The 19983-nt window shown below is 41.4% G+C and overlaps 2 protein-coding genes across 2 annotated transcripts in view; one reads left to right on the forward strand and one right to left on the reverse strand.

The window, feature by feature from the left end:
• Positions 1-19983, forward strand: part of PIN4 (peptidylprolyl cis/trans isomerase, NIMA-interacting 4) — a 70653-nt gene that overhangs the window by 22137 nt on the left and 28533 nt on the right. The window lies entirely within an intron of this gene.
• The window catches only part of ERCC6L (ERCC excision repair 6 like, spindle assembly checkpoint helicase), a 35396-nt gene that overhangs the window by 8009 nt on the left and 7404 nt on the right, over positions 1-19983 (reverse strand). The gene's annotated exons all lie outside the window — the stretch shown is intronic.

Genomic DNA, 19983 nt, shown 5'->3' on the forward strand with positions numbered 1-19983 from the left:
CGGGAACTGCTGAACCTCTCCGCCTTAACTCCTACCACTTCCTGCCTCAAACATCTCATTTTAACCCCTTATTATCATGCTACTTGGTGTCATTTAAGCTTACACCACCCTCCTCTTCCTGGAATGCACTCTCCTTTCATCAAACGAAACTCACAGAACTCATTCTTTAAGACAGTAACTCTCAATGTTATGCATAATCTTCTGGAGGGCTTGTTAAAACACAGAATGCTAGACCCCAACACCAAACTATCTGATTCTATAGTCAGGCCCAAGAATTTGTATTTCTATAAAGTTCCCAGGTGATACTAATGCTTGTGGTCCAGAGACCATACTTTAGGAGCTGCTTTGAGGTATATACCAGGCCTCACCTGCGGTTCCCCTAGGCTGCCTTCTATCCCTACCCTATCCCAGAGCTGGATCAACTGTTCCACCTCAGGACTCCCCCATGTGTTCATCTCTTATCGGTGCACTTAACACATTGTATTAAAATCATTACAAAACAATCTAGCTGTATTACAAATGTATGAAACAAACTCACTGAAAGGGTAGAGAGAAAAGGTGCTGACCTAATAACCTAGGAAATGAGGGAAGTCTGTACGACTAAAAACAAAAGAAACAATATAAGTATTGTACTCTAGTGGATAAAGTTGTTTTTGGCATATGGGCTAACAATTCTGTCGCTACAATGCATGTATAACAAAATTGAAGAGTTAGGTAAATGCGGTGCCTGGGTGGCTCAGTCGGTTAAGCATCTGACTTTGGCTCAGGTCATGATCTCATGGTTCATGAGTTCAAGCCCCGTGTCGGGATCTATGCTGACAGCTTGGAGCCTGGAGCCTGCTTCAGATTCTTTCTCTCTCTCTCTCTCTCTCTCAAAAATAAATAAACATTAAAAAATTTTTTTTGAAGAATTAAGTAAATGAATGGTGGATAGTGGGAGCCACGTTTCTTACCTGTTTGAATGGCGAAGCAAGAGGAGACAATGGTAATGCATGTGGTAATAGATTAGAGTTGGAGACATCAATATAAACCCATTTTTAACATAGATACAGGTGGTTATACATAGAATATTTACAGTTGTGTGTATACACATGGAGTATTATACACCCATATTTCCTTGCTCGGTCAGGTGAGAGGGCCTAGAAGCAAGAAAATCCCAGTAGCAAAAAGCTCACCTAGCACCCAGATCTTGGTTTCTTTTTTTTTTTTTTTTTTTTTTAATTTTTTTTTTTAACGTTTTTATTTATTTTTGAGACAGAGAGAGACAGAACATAAACAGGGGAGGGTCAGAGAGAGAGGGAGACACACAGAATCGGAAGCAGGTTCCAGGCTCTGAGCCATCAGCCCAGAGCCTGACGCGGGGCTCGAACTCACGGACCGCGAGATCGTGACCTGGCTGAAGTCGGACGCTTAACCGACTGCGCCACCCAGGCGCCCCCAGATCTTGGTTTCTAATACGATTCTCCAATAAAAGGAACCTGGGCTCCTTGGAAAAATGGCTGATTCTAGGACTGTGGCAGGAACTGTGTAAGATGAGCCTGGAGGAACCTGTAGTGTCAGAAAATAAGGAAGTGCTCAAACAACCCCCCACAATGATGGGAGTATGCCAAAAAGACACAGGAGCCAAATGAAAGAGCTCCCAATGGTCACAGCTGGAACAATTTGAGCAACAAAATAAAATTGGATTAGAACCCAATGTATAAAATAAATACCTATGAGTCCATACTGATATAAATGAGTGAACAAATATAGGAGAGGAGACAAATCTCCCATGCAGGAGAAAATCAAATAATTTATGTAGATACTCTGCCCTCAAGGAAATGGAGCATAACTCCCTCTACCTAAATATGGAGTGCATATACTAACATCCTCCCAAAAAGTACAGTGTGGAAAGGTATGGGGGAGGGGAGAAGTGCAAGTAACTTTAAAGAGGAGAATCCTGGCAAACAGTACCTCAGCCAGGTGATTACAGTCAACATTAACAATGATATATCACATTAACATATGTACCCTTGATACAATTTGATGATAAGGGCACTTTACCTCTCTAGTCTTCCCCCCAAAACCAAAACCTCCAATCTAAACACCAGAAACAATGAAAGATCCCAATTGAGAGAACATTCTACGAAACACCTAAGCAATACTCCTCAAAACTGTCAAAGTTATCAAAAACAAAGTCTAAGAAAATGTCACAGGCAAGAGTAACCTAAAGAGACAGATGACAAAATGTAATGTGATGTCCTAGACAGGATGCAAGAACAGAAAAAGGACCTTATGTAAAAACGAAGGAAAACTAGGGGTGCCTGAGTGGCTCAGTCAGTTAGGTATCCAACTCTTGATTTTGGCTCAGGTCATGAGCTCATGGTTTGTGAGATGGATCCCCATGTCGGGCTCTGCATGGACAGTGTGGAGCCTACTTGGGATTCTTTCTCTCTCTCTGCCCCTCCTCTGCTTGTGTTCTCTCTCAGTCTCTTTCAGAATAAAGAAATGAACTTTAAAAAAAAAGATGAAGAGCAGGAAAGGAGGAAGAAAAGAGCTTGCTTGCTGTAAAACTCTGCTAGTTCTACTGTGGCTGCCCACTTCCCCAAACTCTGCTGAGCTGTAGAATTAAGTTATATTCCCTCTTACTCTGGTCTTGAACGTGAGGGCATAGTGATGACTACTGGATCCCTCCACCTTAGTGCCAGCCCCTGAACTCATTCTCCACTTTCTCTTTCCTCACGACCCTCCCCACCCTCAGGGTGCCTTCACCTGGGTAACTGGTCTTCTGGCTTGGTCTATGTCCCAGAGCTTGAAGGAGAAAATATGTCATTTTTTATTACTATTAGATCGTTTCCAAATCCCTAAACTGGTAACCTGTCCAGTATCCTAAACCCCTGTGAAGCCTGGTCTTCTAACTACAGCCAGGCCTCCTCTCCAGGAAGTAAAGTGCTGCCTGTGAACCCTAGCTCTGGGTTACACTCCCCAGAATCATACACCTTTTTTTCCTAACAAAATGTTTATTTTTGAGAGAGAGAGAGCGCAAGCAGGGAAGGGGCAGAGAGAGAAGGGGACAGAGGATCCTAAGGAGGCTCTGCACTGACAGCAGTGAGCTCGATGTGGAGCTCAAACTCACAAACCATGAGATTATAACCTGAACTGAAGGTGGATGCTCAACCAAGCCACCCAGGCATTGTAATACACCAACCTTTTAAATGGCAACTGTCTGCTTAGACTTTTTTTTTTAATCTTTTTAAAATTTTTTTAATGTTTACTTATTTTTGAAGGTGAGAGAGAGACAGAGTGTGAGTGGGGGAGGGGCAGAGAGAGAGACACAGAATCTGAAGCAGGCCCCAGGCTCTGAACTGTCAGCACAGAGCCCGACGCGGGGCTCAAACTCACAAACTGCGAGATCATGACCTGAGCCGAAGTCGGACGCTCAACCGACTGAGCCACCCAGGTGCCCCTGTCTGCTTACACTTCTTACCACCAGTCTAAGACTCATATTGCTGGGTCCTACCCATCCTCTGGAACTCCCACATTTGTCAACCTTCTGCCTGAACCACAACTGGAATTTATAGTATTCCTTGCTCACCACCACTTTCTGATTGGGTTGAACCCCTATCAGGCAAGCTGCTTTGCAGTCCACTCCACCTGAGTCAGCAGGTCTCATACTGCATCTCAGCTCCTTCCCTCTACCCAGTCTGCTCCACCAATGAAGTTGGGCCTTCTTTCCTTATAACGGAGTTAAGAGAAAAAAATGAAATCTGCCTATTATAGCACTATCCTGGATATCTGGTTACTTACAAGACCACAATGTTTTCTGTAATACAGTTTGATTTAGCCACTCAACCTCTAATCACTTCCATTTTCCAGGGCTGGAAAAGAAAAAAAAAATGTCATTTTTACTACTAATGCAATCATGTGTCCATCTGAAACACATAGGATCCCTAATGATCTAGAGAATGTAACACTTCATGGGTCCAAATGTTTTTTCCAAAATTGCTACCCTATTCTTCTTGGGCATGGCTGGGGGAAAAGCCAGGCCTGCTTGGCAGCCAAGAAGATAAGGGAAGAGTAACCAGTTCAGGAGAAAGAACCTCCTCCCAAGCAGAACAAGGAGGAAAACAGTGCTAAGTATGGGAGAAGGTCAGATTTATTTTCATTTACCAATTTATTTTTTTTCAGTGTATTTATTTATTTTGAGAGAGAGGGAGGGTGGGAGGGAGGGGCAGAGAGAGGAGACACAGAATCCCAGGCAGGCTCAGCACTGCCATAGTGGAGCCTGATGCAGGGCTTGAGCTCAAGAACCTTGGGCTCAAGAACTGTGAGATCATGACCTGAGCCAACGTCAAGAGTTGGAGGCTTAACGTACTGAGCCACCCAGGCACCCCTCATTTACCAATTTAATAACTATTTAAAAGGCATTTATGTGTGAGGCTCTGATGTTAAAGAACTATTCAGATGCAAACCTGTCAACCCAGAAGAGAGATTTTAATTCCATAGCAAGGGACTATAAAACAAAATTTTTTGTATTTTAATGATTGTACCTGAAATTTCATGTGTAGAACATGATTCCCTATAAGGATCATTTTATTTATTTTTTAAATGTTTTATTTTTGAGAGTGCAGGTGGGGAAGGGGCAGAGAGAGAGGGACAGAGGATCCTAAGCAGGCTCTGTGCTAACAGCAGGGACCCTGACTGATGCGGGTTTAGCTCTGGAACTCAAGGAACATGAGATCATGACCTGAACCGAAGTGAGACACTCAACCGAGCCACCCAGGTGCCCCCCACTTTAAGAATCATTTTAAAGGACTTATAGAAAAATCAGAGATAAACACTAGGTTCTGGAGGGTTCCTTTGGAACATTCCCTATAATATTTTTCTGGAATGTGATGGGATATGGAACCAAATGCAAAGACCCAGACCCAATAAAACTTTGTTTCACAAGCAAAGAAACCAGAGTTGCTCTTTGTTTTCTAACCTAGTCACCAGGCTCTGGGCTTCTGGGAGGGGTGCACGAGCCTGGTCCTGCTAACCTCACTGCGTGTGAGTAGTTACTACTATCCTTCCCAAAAGATCTCAGTTCCCCTATCCTGATCCAGCTCCCTGATAAGGAGCTCTCTGACATACCTCTACATATCCAGTCCCCTTGTCAATGTGCATGTGGATACATCAGGCACAACTGGTAAATCTTTTCGATTGTCAACCAGCATCAATAAAACATGTGATTCTGATTTAAAAAAAAAAAAAAAAAAACTACAGGTGGCCTTAATGCCAGTACTGGAAACCAATCCATTAAAGCCTGAGTCACGGAAAAACTAGACTGAAAAGATGGCCACCTATTGGCCTGACTTCCAGGGATGATCATGTTAACCAAAGTAGAAAACAATGTATCACAATCACTTATAAATATTAACTTAATGTTATTAAACAGCAACCTCTGGGATAAATTAGAGGAGAATGTGGTTTGCATTTCAGTCACACAGCAAGTATTACTGATTATTTGATAATTAGCTTTTCCCTGATTAGCCCCATTAATGAGATGGACAGCTAAGGGGAAAAAAAAAACCCAACCAACCCTACATCGCTTTACTCTTAACAGCCAGAAACTGGAAACAACTCAAGTGTCCAACTTGGGTTAATAATCTGTGGCATATTCATACAATGGAATACTACTCAATAACAGAAAAGAATGAACTACTATAGTATGAATTCATACATGTAAGAAACTCAACATTATGCTGAGCTACAGAAGCCAGGCCTAAAAGCAGCAGTGAGATTCAGCTCACAAGAAGTTTTAGAACAGGCAAAACGAATCTGTAGTGGAAAACATCAGAGCAGTGGTTGCCTCTTTAGGTGGAAGGTGAGAGTGGGGACAGCCTCGGAAGGGGCCTAAGGGAACTTTCTGGGGTGACAATAATATTCTACACCTTGACAGGGGTTTGGGTTACACAAATGGATGCATTTGTGAAAACTCACCAAATGGACATGTAAGATTTGTGATTTCTTTGTATGTAAATTTTACTTCAAAAGAAAAAAAAAGTGAAAATATTAAAACCTAGTTAATGGTATGTATGCTGCGGTAGGAGGAAGTATCCTGATCTCTGCAATCTACTTTGAAATGCATCCAAAACGTAAGATGGATTGGTAGAATAGGTATGTGATGGAGTAAGTGTAGTAAAATGTTAATAATTGAATCTGGGTGGTGGATCAAAAAAAAAGGAAGTAACTGCTTTGCCCATAGATTACTACCCATAGATTACCTCAGTTCAAAGGCACACATAACCCGGAGTCATAAAACACTGCGGTCAGGCTTCTTAACCAAGCACTCAAATGCAACTGGTTTCACCAACAGCACCAATAACCTCCATATTACCAAATCGAGTGGCCACTTCTTGGTCTTTATCTTTCTTGACCTTTCTGTTGCATTTAAAACCACTGACCACTGGGGTGCCTGGGTGGTTCAGTCTGTTAAGCATCCGATTCTTGGTTTCAGCTCAGGTCATCATCTTGTGGTTCGTGAGTTCAAACCCCGAGTCAGGCTATGCACTGCCCGTGTGGAGCTTGCTTGGGATTCATAATCTCTCTCTCTCTGCCCCTCCCCTGATCACACTCTGTCTCACTCTCAAAATAAATAAACTTAAAAAAAAAACCCTACTGACCACTATTCTCCCACATGAAGTTTTCCCTCCTTGGGTACAGTGGCATACAACATTCTTTTGGATTTCTTCTCTAACCATTCCTTCTCAGTCTGTATCTTGAATTCCTGTCCCTCTGCCTGTTCCCATATAAACGCTGGCATTTCCAAAGATCTGTTGTCCTTGCACTTCTGACTCTACATACTTTCCCCTAGAGGGTTTTCTCCATGGCAGTGGCTTTGTACTGGGTTGAACAGCACCCTCCAAAATTTCACGTTGACCTGGAACCTGGAAATGTGACCTTATTTGGAAAGAGGGTCGTTGCAGACATAATCAAGCTAAAGTGAGGGTGTACTGGATTCGGGTGGGACCTAATCCAACGTGGCTGATGTCCTCTAAGGGGTACATTAGGACACAAAGAGACAGACACAGAAACAAAGTGGAGAAGGCCATGTGAAGACAGAGTCAGAGACTATAGTTAATGTAGGTCAAAGCCAAGGAAATCCAAGGATTGCCTATGCCACCAGAAGCTAGGAGAGGCATGGAATACATTCTCTGTCACAGCCCCCAAGAAGAAATTAAGGAAGCTAACATCTTGATTTCAGACTTCTGGCCTCCAAAAAGGGAGAGATTTTTGACTGTGGTGAAATCCATAGAAGAGAAAATTTGCCACTTTAGTCATTTTTAGACTTCACTGGCATTGACTTCATTCATAATGTCATACAACCATCACCACTCTCAATTTCTAAAACATTTTCATCACCTCAAACCCATCAAACAATAGCTCCCCATTCCCATCTGCTAAGCCCCAGGTAACCTCTATTCTACTTTCTGTCTATATGAGAATTTGCCTAATCTAGGTATCTTATACAAGCGGAACCATACAATATTTTTCCTTCTGTCTGGGTTATCTCACTTAGCATACTGTTTTCAAGGTGCATCCATATTGTAGCATGTGTCACAATTTCTTTCCTAAGCCTGAATTATATTCCACCGCATGAAAACACACTGTGTTTACTGGTGGACACTAGGGTTGTTTCCACTTTTTGGCTCTTATAAATAATGCTGCTGTGAGCAACGGTGTACAAGTATCTGTCTGGGTCCCTGTTTTCAATTCTTTGGGAGTATACACCTAGGAGTGGAATGGCTGGGTCCTATGGTAATTCCATGTTTAACCCTGAGGAACTGCCATTTGTTTAAGGGGGCTGAGGGGATGGATGTGGGTAGGTGGGAAGCAGAGCAATCTCGAAGAGTACAATAATTTGGTTAAGAGAAGAAATGGGTGCCTGAGTGGCTCAGTCAGTTAAGCGTCTGACTTCGGCCCAGGTCATGATCTTGTGGCTCATTAGTTCGAGCCCCACATGGGGCTCTGTGCTGACAGCTCAGAACCTAGAGCCCATTTTGGATTCTGTGTCTCCCTCTCTCTCTGTCCCTCCCCCGCTCACGCTGTGTGTCTCTCTCTCTCTCAAAAATGAATAAACATTAATTTTTTTAATCCAAAGCCACCGTTCTATCCACCATTTCACCTTGCCTCCATGTATTTCCCAGGCCAACTATCAAGATCCAGAGATCTGCTTTCAATCCTCCTACTTCTACCATGCTCCAGCAATACTAAACTCCTACACTTCTCTGAAGGAGCCATGCTTCCTCTTGCTTCTGAACCTTTACTCACAAAACTGTCTAATATGCCATGTGCATCAGCTTCTTTCCCACTGCTGAGCTAATTCCCACTCATCCTTTAAAAGTCAGTAAGCCCTCTCCAACTCTCTGACAACCTCCCTCTCCCTCTCTTTCTCTCTCTCTCTCTCTCTCTCTCTCTCTCTCTCTCTCTCACACACACACACACACACACACACACACACACACACACTATCCCAGAATTGTGGATTAAGGACATATCCTCTGTATTTCTATTATGGAAATCTTCATTTTTCTTTCTTCCCCACTCGATTATAAATACGTGTGTCTTTTTCACCACTGCATCCTCAGCAACCAGCAGAGTGGGTTGATCCACTGGAGATACTTGGTTAATGTTTGCTGAAGGCATGGAAGGGCGAGATCAGAATACTCAGAAAGCTTAGAGAAAGCATCTTTCAGATATGATCATTTGTCTTTCCAGAGTCTGCAATCCCCCATCAAAGCTACCTTAAAAGTTCTTCCACTAACCATACTAGCAGACCATAACCTGCCCAGTCACTTAAGACCTGGCCTGTGTGGTTTGAAAAACAATGCCTTCAACTAAAATAAACTTTCTTGAGGGGGAAAAAAGAAAAACAATCCCTTTAAGACAGCACATTAAGCAGAATTCTGAGAAAGTCACTTCAACATTAATACAATTTAGGGGTGCCTGGGTGGCTCAATTGGTTAAGCTTCTGACTTCAGCTCAGATCATGATCTCACTGTTTGTGGGTTCAAGCCCCGCATCAGGCTCTGTGCTGACAGCTCAGAGCCTGGAGCCTGCTTCAGAGTCTGTGTCTCCCTCTCTCTCTGCCCTTCCCCCTCTCGCACTCTGTCTCTCTCTCTCAAAAATAAATAGAACATTTAAAAAAATTAAAATAAATAAAATAAATGCTTTTATAAGCAGCCCTGTTTAAAAACAAATCCAGGGGTGCCTGGGTGGCTCAGTTGGTTGAACATCTGACTTCAGCTCAGATTATGATCTCACGGTTCATGAGTTCGAGCCTGGCACTGGGCTCTGCACTGACAGTGCAGAGCCTGCTTCAGATCCTCTGTCTCCCTCTCTCTCTTCCCCTTGCCCATGTTGTCTCTCTCGCTCTCCCAAAAATAAAGATTAAAAAATTAAAAACAAATCCAAAACATTGGGCTACTAGAGACCTCAATGGAAGAACTTGAGCTTGGCTATAAAACCCAGCCAAATCTTAGATCCTAAGAATAACTGCTCCTGAATTAGCTCCAATCAGAAGTAGCATGGAGGCACCAATCCTCATGATGCCCATGGAAGCTCTCACTCTGAACATTCTCCTGTAATAATCATACAATGTTTCCAGGTCCTCCATTGGTGAAATTATAACCACTATGTTTGGAGACATCTGACTAACGAAATAAGCTAAGAGATCTTCAGTTGTGCATCACATAGGAATTAAGCACTCACTATGTGTCAAGCACTGTGCTAAACACTGGAGATACAGTGGAGAGCAAGCCAGGTCTCTGCCTTTGTGCAGCCTGTAACAGGGACTGACATTTATCAACGAATCACATAAATAACTAGTTACAAACTGTAACAATGGCATGAAGGCTGTTAAAGCATACATCAGGGAAATCCGGGGATGAGCAGCAGTGGGTCTCAAACCTCACAGAATTCTATCTTAATTTTTGAGGTTTGGTCCTTGCTGAATACACCCAATGTGTAGTGGTCACAAAGCAAAGACCACAAGGCAAGTAACTGCAATGAGTGAAAATGCTGTGTAAAAAGTAACACTGGGGCACATGTGCCCTATTTAAAGGGGGCAGGCTGCTATTGGTCTCCAGATGGTAGTTACAGTTGCAGGAATAAAAGCCCAGGATTGCCAAGATCTTCTGACTATTGAAGATCAGTTGGAAACTCTGATTTTTATGGGAATTTCTCCTGATTTTTAAATGGTAACTAATGGGGCATCTGGGTGGCTCAGTCAGTTCAGCGTCCAACTCTTGGTTTCAGCTCAGGTCATGATCTCACGGTTCCTGGGATCAAGCCCCCGCTTTGGGCTCTGAGCTGGCAGTGCGGAGCTTGCTGGGAATTCTCTCTCTTTGTCCTTCCCCTACTCGTTCTCTCTCTCTCTCGAAATAAACAAACATTTAAATGGTAACTAATGCAGAAGTTTTTTGGGTTTTTTTTTTTAACGTTTATTTATTTTTGAGACAGAGACAGACAGAGCATGAACGGGGAGGGGCAGAGAGAGAGGGAGACACAGAATCGGAAGCAGGCTCCAGGCTCTGAGCCATCAGCCCAGAGGCCAACACAGGGCTCGAACTCACGGACTGCAAGATCATGACCTGAGCTGAAGTCGAACGCTTAACCAACTGAGCCACCCAGGCACCCCAATGCACAAGTTTTTAAAATACTAGTAAGAACAAACAAAACTTACCTGTGAACATGGCTCATGGCTGCCAATCTGTGACCTCTGGTTTATCTGAGCTAGAAAAAGCACCACTGGGTTGGCTGAATCCCCTCTCCAAATGTTTGCTCCTAAAAAAATGGTAGGCCTGTAGTTCTCTGGACAGGAACCTAGCCAAGGTTTGGTTTGGGGCTTAACACTGTCCCTCTATGTCCTCTGTTTCACCTGTAAGTCCAATCACTTACAACAGTGTAAGGCTTTCAGTAGTACTCATTATCTGTGTCACTGGCTTTGGACTCCACAGCTAAGAACTATCTGGACCAAACCATATGGCCCAAAAGAGATCCAAGGTTCTTAGTGCTCTTCCAGGTCCTTTATACCCTGTCGCAAAGAGATTACAAGCAGGCAGGAAGACAAAGCCCTAGCTTAAAGTGGGTAAAGGCAGGTAGGGATCTAGTCCCCCTCCTTTGTAACTTCGACCTGAAAATTTTGGTTAAACCGGGCAAACGTTCCTCTGCCAGAATAAACAGGAAGACAGCATCCTCTTACATGTTAACAACATGCCCTCAGAAAGCAGCTGAACTTGCTGGCTAATTACTCTGGAAAAGACAGCTAATTAATAATTATGTCAAAACCAAAATTACCTTTTTCTGGCATAGCAGATGTGCGTTGGCACCCAGATGGGTCACACCAGCCAAAGCGCCTCAGCAGGAAATAATTTCATCATTTGGGAGAGTATTTGGTGGCCAATATCCTGACTAGCCCTTTGGAATGAAGTCTAACTAAAAATGAAAAATTCTCCAGGAATAATATTAAGTTCTCTTAGAATAGGTATAGACCTTTAGTACTTCCAGCCCCTAATCTGCCAGCCCAAGGTTATCTGGTTAGCCACTACATTGTAGTGCAAAACTCTGGGGCTTCAAGCAAGTACTTATTCCAGGATTGGGACGAACCTGGGGTAGTTTGGAAAGAAGTTCTGAACCCTCAAGATTGCCTTCAATTCACCTTCAGACCACCTTAGTGGGGAAGTGGACAAGACCTTCCATTAAGATGAAAATAAAAATCTAAAAACCATTGGGGCGCCTGGGTGGCTCAGTTGGTTAAGCATCCGACTTTCGCTCAGGTCATGATCTCACAGCCCATGGGTTCAAGCCCCGGGGTCGGGCTCTGTGCTGACAGCTCAGAGCCTGAAGCCTGCTTCGGATTCTGTGTCTCCATCTCTCTCTTCCCCCTCCCACTCATGTTCTGTCTCTAAATAAATAAATAAATAAATAAACAAACAAACCATTTAAAAAATTTTCTAAAAAAATCTAAAAACCATTACCTAGGTGATGGTTGCAATAATAATTCATTAAACTGAATACCTGTTTTATACATTTTCATATATATATATGTGTATATATATATGTACATATATATATACATTTTCATATATATACATATATGATATTGATATATGATATATATATATATCATATATATATGATATATATGTATATCAGAACAAAAGTTGTAAAAGAATGTTACTTGCCTAAATACAATGCAATTTTGAATTTAAAAAATTCTTTTAACGTTTATTAAGTGGGGGAGGGACAAAGAAAGAGAGAGAGAGACACAGAATCCGAAGCAGGTTCCAGCCTCCAAGCTGTCAGCACAGAGCCCAACATGGGGTTTGAACTCGTGAGCCTCAAGATCGTGACCTGAGCCAAAGTCGGATGCTTAACCGACTGAACCTCCCAGCTGCCCCTACGATGCAATTTTGAATACTGATTTTGTATCTTGCAACTTTGGTGAACTCTTTTATTAGCTCTTATAGTTTTTTGTGGATTCATTAGGACTTTCTACATAAAACACCATTTTATCTGCAAATACAGATAGTTTTATTTCCTTCTTTCCAATTTGCATGCCTTTTAGTTCTTTTTCTTGCCTATTTGCCATGGCTAGAACCTGTATTATAATGTTGAATTATAATATTGAACAGAAGTGGCGACAGCAGACACCATTATCATGTTCCTAATAAAATGATGGAAAGCTTTCAGTCTTTCACCATTAAGTATAATGTTAGCTTTGAGTTTCTGTAGACACCTTTGATTAGACTGAGGAAGTTACCTTGGATTCCTAGTTTGTTGAGCTTGTATAATTAAAGGGTGCTAGATTTCTCAAAGGCTTTTTCTGCACATATTGAGAAGGCTTTGTCCTTTGGCTCTGGATAAGATTGATAGGTCTACTCTGAAGTAGAGATGTCAGGGAAGCAGTTGGATACATGAGCCTAGAGTTCAGAAGAGGTCAGGACTACAGACAAAAATGTGAAAATTTTCAGCATAAAAATGTGACTTAAAGCCAAGAACCTAAGGGCACCTGGGTGGCTCAGTCAGTTAAGTGTCTGACTCTCGATCTCATCAGCTCAGGTCTTGATCTCATGGTCATGAGTTCAAGCCCTATGTTGGGCTCCACGCTGGGCATGGAGCCTACTTAAAAAAAAATAAAGCCAATGGGTGCCTGGGTGGCTCAGTCGGTTAAGTGTCCGACTTCAGCTCGGGTCATGATCTCGTGGTTCATGAGTTCAAGCCCTGCACAGGGCTCTGTGCTGACAGCTCACAGCCTGGAGCCTGCTTCAGATTCGGTGTCTCCCTATCTCTTTATCCCTCCCCCACTCACACTCTGTCTCTCTCTCTCAAAAATAAATAAAGGTTAAAAAAATTAAAAAAAAAAATAAAGCCAAGAGCCTAGAAAAGATTGTCAAAGGATGAAGTATAATTTTAAAAAAAGAATCAATGAGGCACCTGGGTAGCTCAGCCAATTAAGCATCTGACTCTTGATTTTCGCTCAGGTCATGATATCATGGTTCGTGAGATCGAGCCCCACATCTCAGGCTCTGTGCTGACAGCATGGAGCTTGCTTGGGATTCTTTCTCTCCCTCTCTCTGCTCCTCCCCTGCCCATGCACACGTGCACTCTCTCAAAATAAACACTAAAACAAAACAAAAACCATGTTACAAAAACCAACAGTGCAACATTAAGAACATTTACAGAATTCCAGCTAACGAATACAAAAACAGTAGTAAAGTTAGAAAATCAACACTTTGTAATCCCTGATGAAATAACTAAGTTGGGCAATAATTATAAATGGATGCAAGGTCATTGGGGAATGGAGTACTCGCAGGATGCTAAAGTATCCCCAACGTATTATTTATTCATCATAAGGGGGGAAATGCAACTCTGCAAAGGAGTGACCAGCCTGTGACCACCTGAGCACACTGACCAATCCTAACATTACTAAAAGTAGGAATATCAGACATTATATGCTTCCTGATGTGATGCAATAAGAAGTACACAACCTCACCTTTAAAATATTCATGCCACAAATATTGACCCTTAATCTTTGTGGGTTTGTTTTTTTTTTGCTCTAGAATAGTGTTTAATTTTTTTATTAAGGTATAATTGACATATAACATTGTATTAGTTTCAGGTGTACAACATAACGATTCAGTATTTGTATATATCATGAAGTTATCACCACAGTAGGTCTAGTTAACATCTGTCACCATGGATAATTAGTTTTTTTACTTGTGATGAGAACTTTTTTCAAATTTACTCTTAGCAACTTTCAAATATGCAATACAGTATTATTAACTATAGTCATATAGTTAACTATATGACCATGCTGTACATTACATCCCCATTACTTATTTATTTTATAACTGGAAGTTTTGTACCTTTTGACTTTCCTCACCCATTTTGTCCACCCTCCCACCTCTGGCAACCACCAATCAGTTCTGTATCTATAAGCTTGTTTTTTAGGGTTTATTTGTTTTTTTAAGATTCCGCATATTTGTCTTTTTGTCTGACTTATTTCACTTAGCATAATGCCCTCAAGGTCCATCCGTGTGGTCACAAATGGTAAAATTTTATTCTTTTTTATGGCTGAATAATACTCTATTGTGTGTACATGTAGCACATTTCTTTACCCATTCCATCAAGCCTTTAAATTTATTTATTATGAAATTTATTGTCAAATTGGTTTCCATACAACACCCAGTGCTCATCCCAACAGGTGCCCTCCTCAATACCCATCACCCACCCATCCCTCCCTCCCACCCCCCACAAATCCTCAGTTTGTTCTCAGTTTTTAGGAGTCTCTTATGTTTTGGCTCCCTCCCTCTCTTAACCATTTTTTTTCCCTCCTCTCCCCCATGGTCTTCTGTTAAGTTTCTCAGGATCCACATATGAGTGAAAACATGGAATCTGTCCTTCTCTGTATGACTTATTTCACTTAGCATAACACTCTCCAGTGCCATCCATGTTGCTACAAAAGGCCATATTTCATTCTTTCTCATTGCCACGTAGTATTCCATTGTGTATATAAACCACAATTTCTTTACCCATTCATCAGTTGATGGACATTTAGGCTCTTTCCATAATTTGGCTATTGTTGAAAATGCTGCTATAAACATTGGGGTACAAGTGCCCCTATGTATCAGTACTCCTGTATCCCTTGGGTAAAATCCTAGCAGTGCTATTGCTGGGTCATAGGGTAGGTCTATTTTTAATTTTTTGAGGAACTTCCACACTGTTTTCCAGAGCGGCTGCACCAGTTTGCATGCCCACCAACAGTGCAAGAGGATTCCCATTTCTCCACATCCTCTCCAGCATCTATAGTCTCCTGTTTTGTTCATTTTAGCCACTCTGACTGGAGTGAGGAGATATCTGAATGTGGTTTTGATTTGTATTTCCCTGATGAGGAGCAACGTTGAACATCTTTCCATGTGCCTGTTGGCCATCTGGATGTCTTCTTTAGAGAAGTGTCTATTCATGTTTGCTGCCCATTTCTTCACTGGATTATTTGTTTTTCGGGTGTGGAGTTTGGTGAGTTCTTTATAGATTTTGGATACTAGCCCTTTGTCCAATATGTCATTTGCAAATATCTTTTCCCATTCCATTGGTAGCCTTTTAGTTTTGTTGATTGTTTCTTTTGCTGTGCAGAAGTTTTTATCTTGATGAGGTCCCAATAGTTCATTTTTGCTTTTAATTCCCTTGCCTTTGGGGATGTGTCAAGTAAGAAACTGCTGCAGCTGAGGTCAGAGAGGTTTTTCCCTGCTTTCTCCTCTAGGGTTTTGATGGTTTCCTGTCTCACATTCAGGTCATTTACCCATTTTGAGTTTGCTTTTGTGAATGGTGTAAGAAAGAGATCTAGTTTCATCCTTCTGCATGATGCTATCCAGTTCTCGCAGCACCATTTGTTAAAGAGATGGTCTTTTTTCCATTGGATATTCTTTCCTGCTTTGTCAAAGATTAGTTGGCCATACTTTTGTGGGTCTAGTTCTGAGGTTTCTATTCTATTCCATTGGTCTATGTGTCTGTTTTTGTGCCAATACCATGCTGTCTTGATGATTACAGTTGTAGTAGAGGCTAAAGTCTGGGATTGTGATGCCTCCTACTTTGGTCTTCTTCTTCAAAATTACTTTGGCTATTCGGGGCCTTTTGTGGTTCCATACAAATTTTAGGATTGCTTGTTCTAGCTTTGAGAAGAATGCTGGTGCAATTTTGATTGGGATTGCATTGAATGTGTAGATAGCTTTGGGTAGTATTGACATTTTAACAATATTTATTCTTCCAATCCATGAGCACGGAATGTTTTTCCATTTCTTTATATCGTCTTCAATTTCCTTCATAAGCTTTCTATAGTTTTCAGCATACAGATCTTTTCCATCTTTGGTTAGGTTTATTCCTAGGTATTTTAATGCTTTTTGGTGCAACTGTGAATGGGATCAGTTTCTTTATTTGTCTTTCTGTTGCTTCATTATTACTGTATAAGAATGCATCTGATTTCTGTACATTGATTTTGTATCCCGCGACTTGCTGAATTCATGTTATCAGATCTAGCAGACTTTTGGTGCAGTATATCGGGTTTTCTACATATAATATCATGTCATCTGCAAAAAGCAAAAGCTTGACTTCATCTTTGCCAATTTTGATGTCTTTTATTTCCTTTTATTGTTTGATTGTTGATGCTAGAACTTCCAACACTAATGTTAAACAACAGCGGTGAGAGTACACATCTCTGTTTTGTTCCTGATCTCAGGGGGAAAGCTCTCAGTATTTCCCCATTGAGGATGATATTAGATGTGGACTTTTCATAAATGGCTTTGATGATGTTTAAGTATGTTCTTTCTATCCCGACTTTCTCAAGGGTTTTTATTAAGAAAGGATGCTGAATTTTGTCAAATGCTTTTTCTGCATCCATTGACAAGATCATATGGTTCTTATCTTTTCTTTTATTAATGTGACGTATCACGTTGATTGATTTGCGAATGTGGAACCAGCCCTGCATCCCAGGAATGAATCCCACTTGATCATGGTGAATAATTTTTTTTATATGCTGTTGAATTCAATTTGTTAGTATCTTGTTGAGAAATTTTGCATCCATGTTCATCAGGGATATTGGCCTGTAGTTCTCTTTTTTTATCGGGTCTCTTTCTGCTTTAGGAATCAAAGTAACACTGACTTCATAGAATGAGTCTGGAAGTTTTCCTTCCCTTTCTATTTTTTGGAATAGCTTGAGAAGGATATGTATTATCTCTGCTTTAAATGTCTGGTAGAATTCCCCTGGGAAGCCAAATGGTCCTGGACTCTTATTTGTTGGGAGGTTTTGGATAACTGATTCAATTTCTTCGCTGGTTATGGGTCTGTTCAAGCTTTATATTTCTTCTTGTTTGAGTTTTGAAGTGTGTGGGTGTTTAGAAATTTGTCCATTTCTTCCAGGTTGTCCAGTTTGTTGGCATATAATTTTTTCTAGTATTCCCTGATAATTGCTTGTATTTCTGAGGTATTGGTTGTAATCATTCCATTTTCATTCATGATTTTATCTATTTGGGTCATTTCCCTTTTCTTTTTCAGAAGCCTGGCTAGAGGTTTATCAATTTTGTTTATTTTTTCAAAAAAACCAACTCTTGGTTTCATTGATCTGCTCTACAGTTTTTTTAGATTCTATATTGTTTATTTCTGCTCTGATCTTTATTATTTCTCTTCTTCTGCTGGGTTTCGGGTGTCTTTGCTGTTCTGCTTCTAGTTCCTTTAGGTGTGCTGTTAGATTTTGTATTTGGGATTTTTCCTGTTTCTTGAGATAGGCCTGGATTGCAATGTATTTTCCTCTCAGGACTGCCTTCACTGCATCCCAAAGCATTTGGATTGTTGTATTTTCATTTTCGTTTGTTTCCATATATTTTTTAATTTCTTCTCTAATTGCTGGGTTGACCCATTCATTCTTTAGTAGGGTGTTCTTTAACCTCCATGCTTTTGGAGGTTTTCCAGACTTTTTCCTGTGGTTGATTTCAAGCTTCATCACATTGTGGTCTGAAAGTATGCATGGTATGATCTCAATTCTTATATACTTATGAAGGGCTGTTTTGTGACCCAGTATGTGATCTATCTTGGAGAAGTTTCCATGTGCACTCGAGAAGAAAGTATATTCTGTTGCTTTGGGATGCAGAGTTCTAAATATATCTGTCAAGTCCATCTGATCCAGTGTATCATTCAGGGCCCTTGTTTCTTTATTGATCCTGTGTCTAGATGATCTATCCAATGCTGTACGTGGAGTATTAAAGTCCCCTGCAATTACCACATTCTTATCAATAAGGTTGTATATGTTTGTGATTGTTTTATATATTTGGGGGCTCCCGTATTTGGCGCATAGACATTTATAATTGTTAGCTCTTCCTGATGGATAGACCCTGTAATTATTATATAATGCCCTTCTTCATCTCTTGTTACAGCCTTTAATTTAAAGTCTAGTTTGTCTGATATAAGTGTGGCTCCTCCAGCTTTCTTTTGACTTCCAGTAGCATGATAGATAGTTCTCCATCCCCTCACTTTCAATCTGAAGGTGTCCTCAGGTCTAAAATGAGTCTCTTGTAGACAGCAAAGAGATGGGTCTTGTTTTTTAATCCATTCTGATACCCTATGTCTTTTGGTTGGAGCATTTAGTCCATTTACATTCAGTGTTATTATAGCAAGATATGGGTTTAGAGTCATTGTGATGTCTGTAGGTTTCCTGCTTGCAGTGATGTCTCTGGTACTTTGTCTCACAGGATCCCCCTTAGGATCTCTTGTAGGGCTGGTTTAGTGGTGACGAATTCCTTCAGTTTTTGTTTGTTTGGGAAGACCTTTATCTCTCCTTCTAAATGACAGACTTGCTGGATAAAGGATTCTCGGCTGCATTTTTTTTTTCTGTTCAGCACATTGAAGATTTCCTGCCATTCCTTTCTAGCCTGCCAAGTTTCAGTAGACAGAGCCATCATGAGTCTTATGGGTCTCCCTGTACATGTTAGAGCATGTTTATCCCTAGCTGCTTTCAGAATTCTCTCTTTATCCTTGTATTTTGCCAGTTTCACTATGATATGTCGTGCAGAAGATCGATTCAAGTTACGTCTGAAGGGAGTTCTCTGTGTCTCTTGGACTTCAGTGCCTTTTTCCTTCCCCAGTTCAGGGAAGTTCTCAGCTTCCCCTCCCTCTCTTCCTCCTCTGGAATCCCAATTATACATATATTATTTCATTTAATTATGTCACTTCTAAGTCTCCCCTCATACTCCTGGATTTTTTTTATCTCTCTTTTTCTCAGCTTCTTCTTTTTCCATAATTTAACTTCTAATTCACCTATTCTCTCCTCTGCCTCTTCAATCCGAGCTTTGGTCGCCTCCATTTTATTTTGCAGCCCATTTATGGCATTTTTTAGCTCCTTCTGTTTCTTAGTCCCTTGATCTCTATAGTAATAGATTCTATGCTGTCCTCTATACTTTTTTCAAGCCCAGTGATTAATTTTATGACTATTATTTTAAATTCATTTTGTTACATTGCTTAAATCGTTTTTGATCAGTTCGTTAGCTGTCACTACTTCCTGGAGTTTCTTTTGAGGAAAATTCTTCCATTTCGTCATTTTGGATAGTCCCTGGAGTGGCGGGGAACTTCAGGACTCTTACCCTGTGCTGTCTGGAGTAACTTGCGTTGGTGGGCGGGGCCGCAGTCACACCTGATGTCTGCCCCCAGCCCACTGCTGGGGCCATAGTCAGACTGGTGTGTACCTTATCTTCCCCTCTCCCAGGGTCAGGAATCACTGTGGAGTGGTGTGGCCTCTGTCTGGGCTACTTGCACACTGCCAGGCTTGTGGTACTGCTTCAATGGGATCTGGCGTATTAGCCGGGGTGGATCCTCAAGGTGCACAGGGGCGGGAGGGGCAGGCTCAGCTCACTTTGCCTTCAGTGGTCTGCTTTGGGAGGAGCCCTGAGGCACCGGGAGGGAGGCAGACCCTTCGAA

Source organism: Leopardus geoffroyi, chromosome X (genome assembly GCF_018350155.1).
Source record: "Leopardus geoffroyi isolate Oge1 chromosome X, O.geoffroyi_Oge1_pat1.0, whole genome shotgun sequence".
NCBI lineage: Eukaryota > Metazoa > Chordata > Mammalia > Carnivora > Felidae > Leopardus > Leopardus geoffroyi.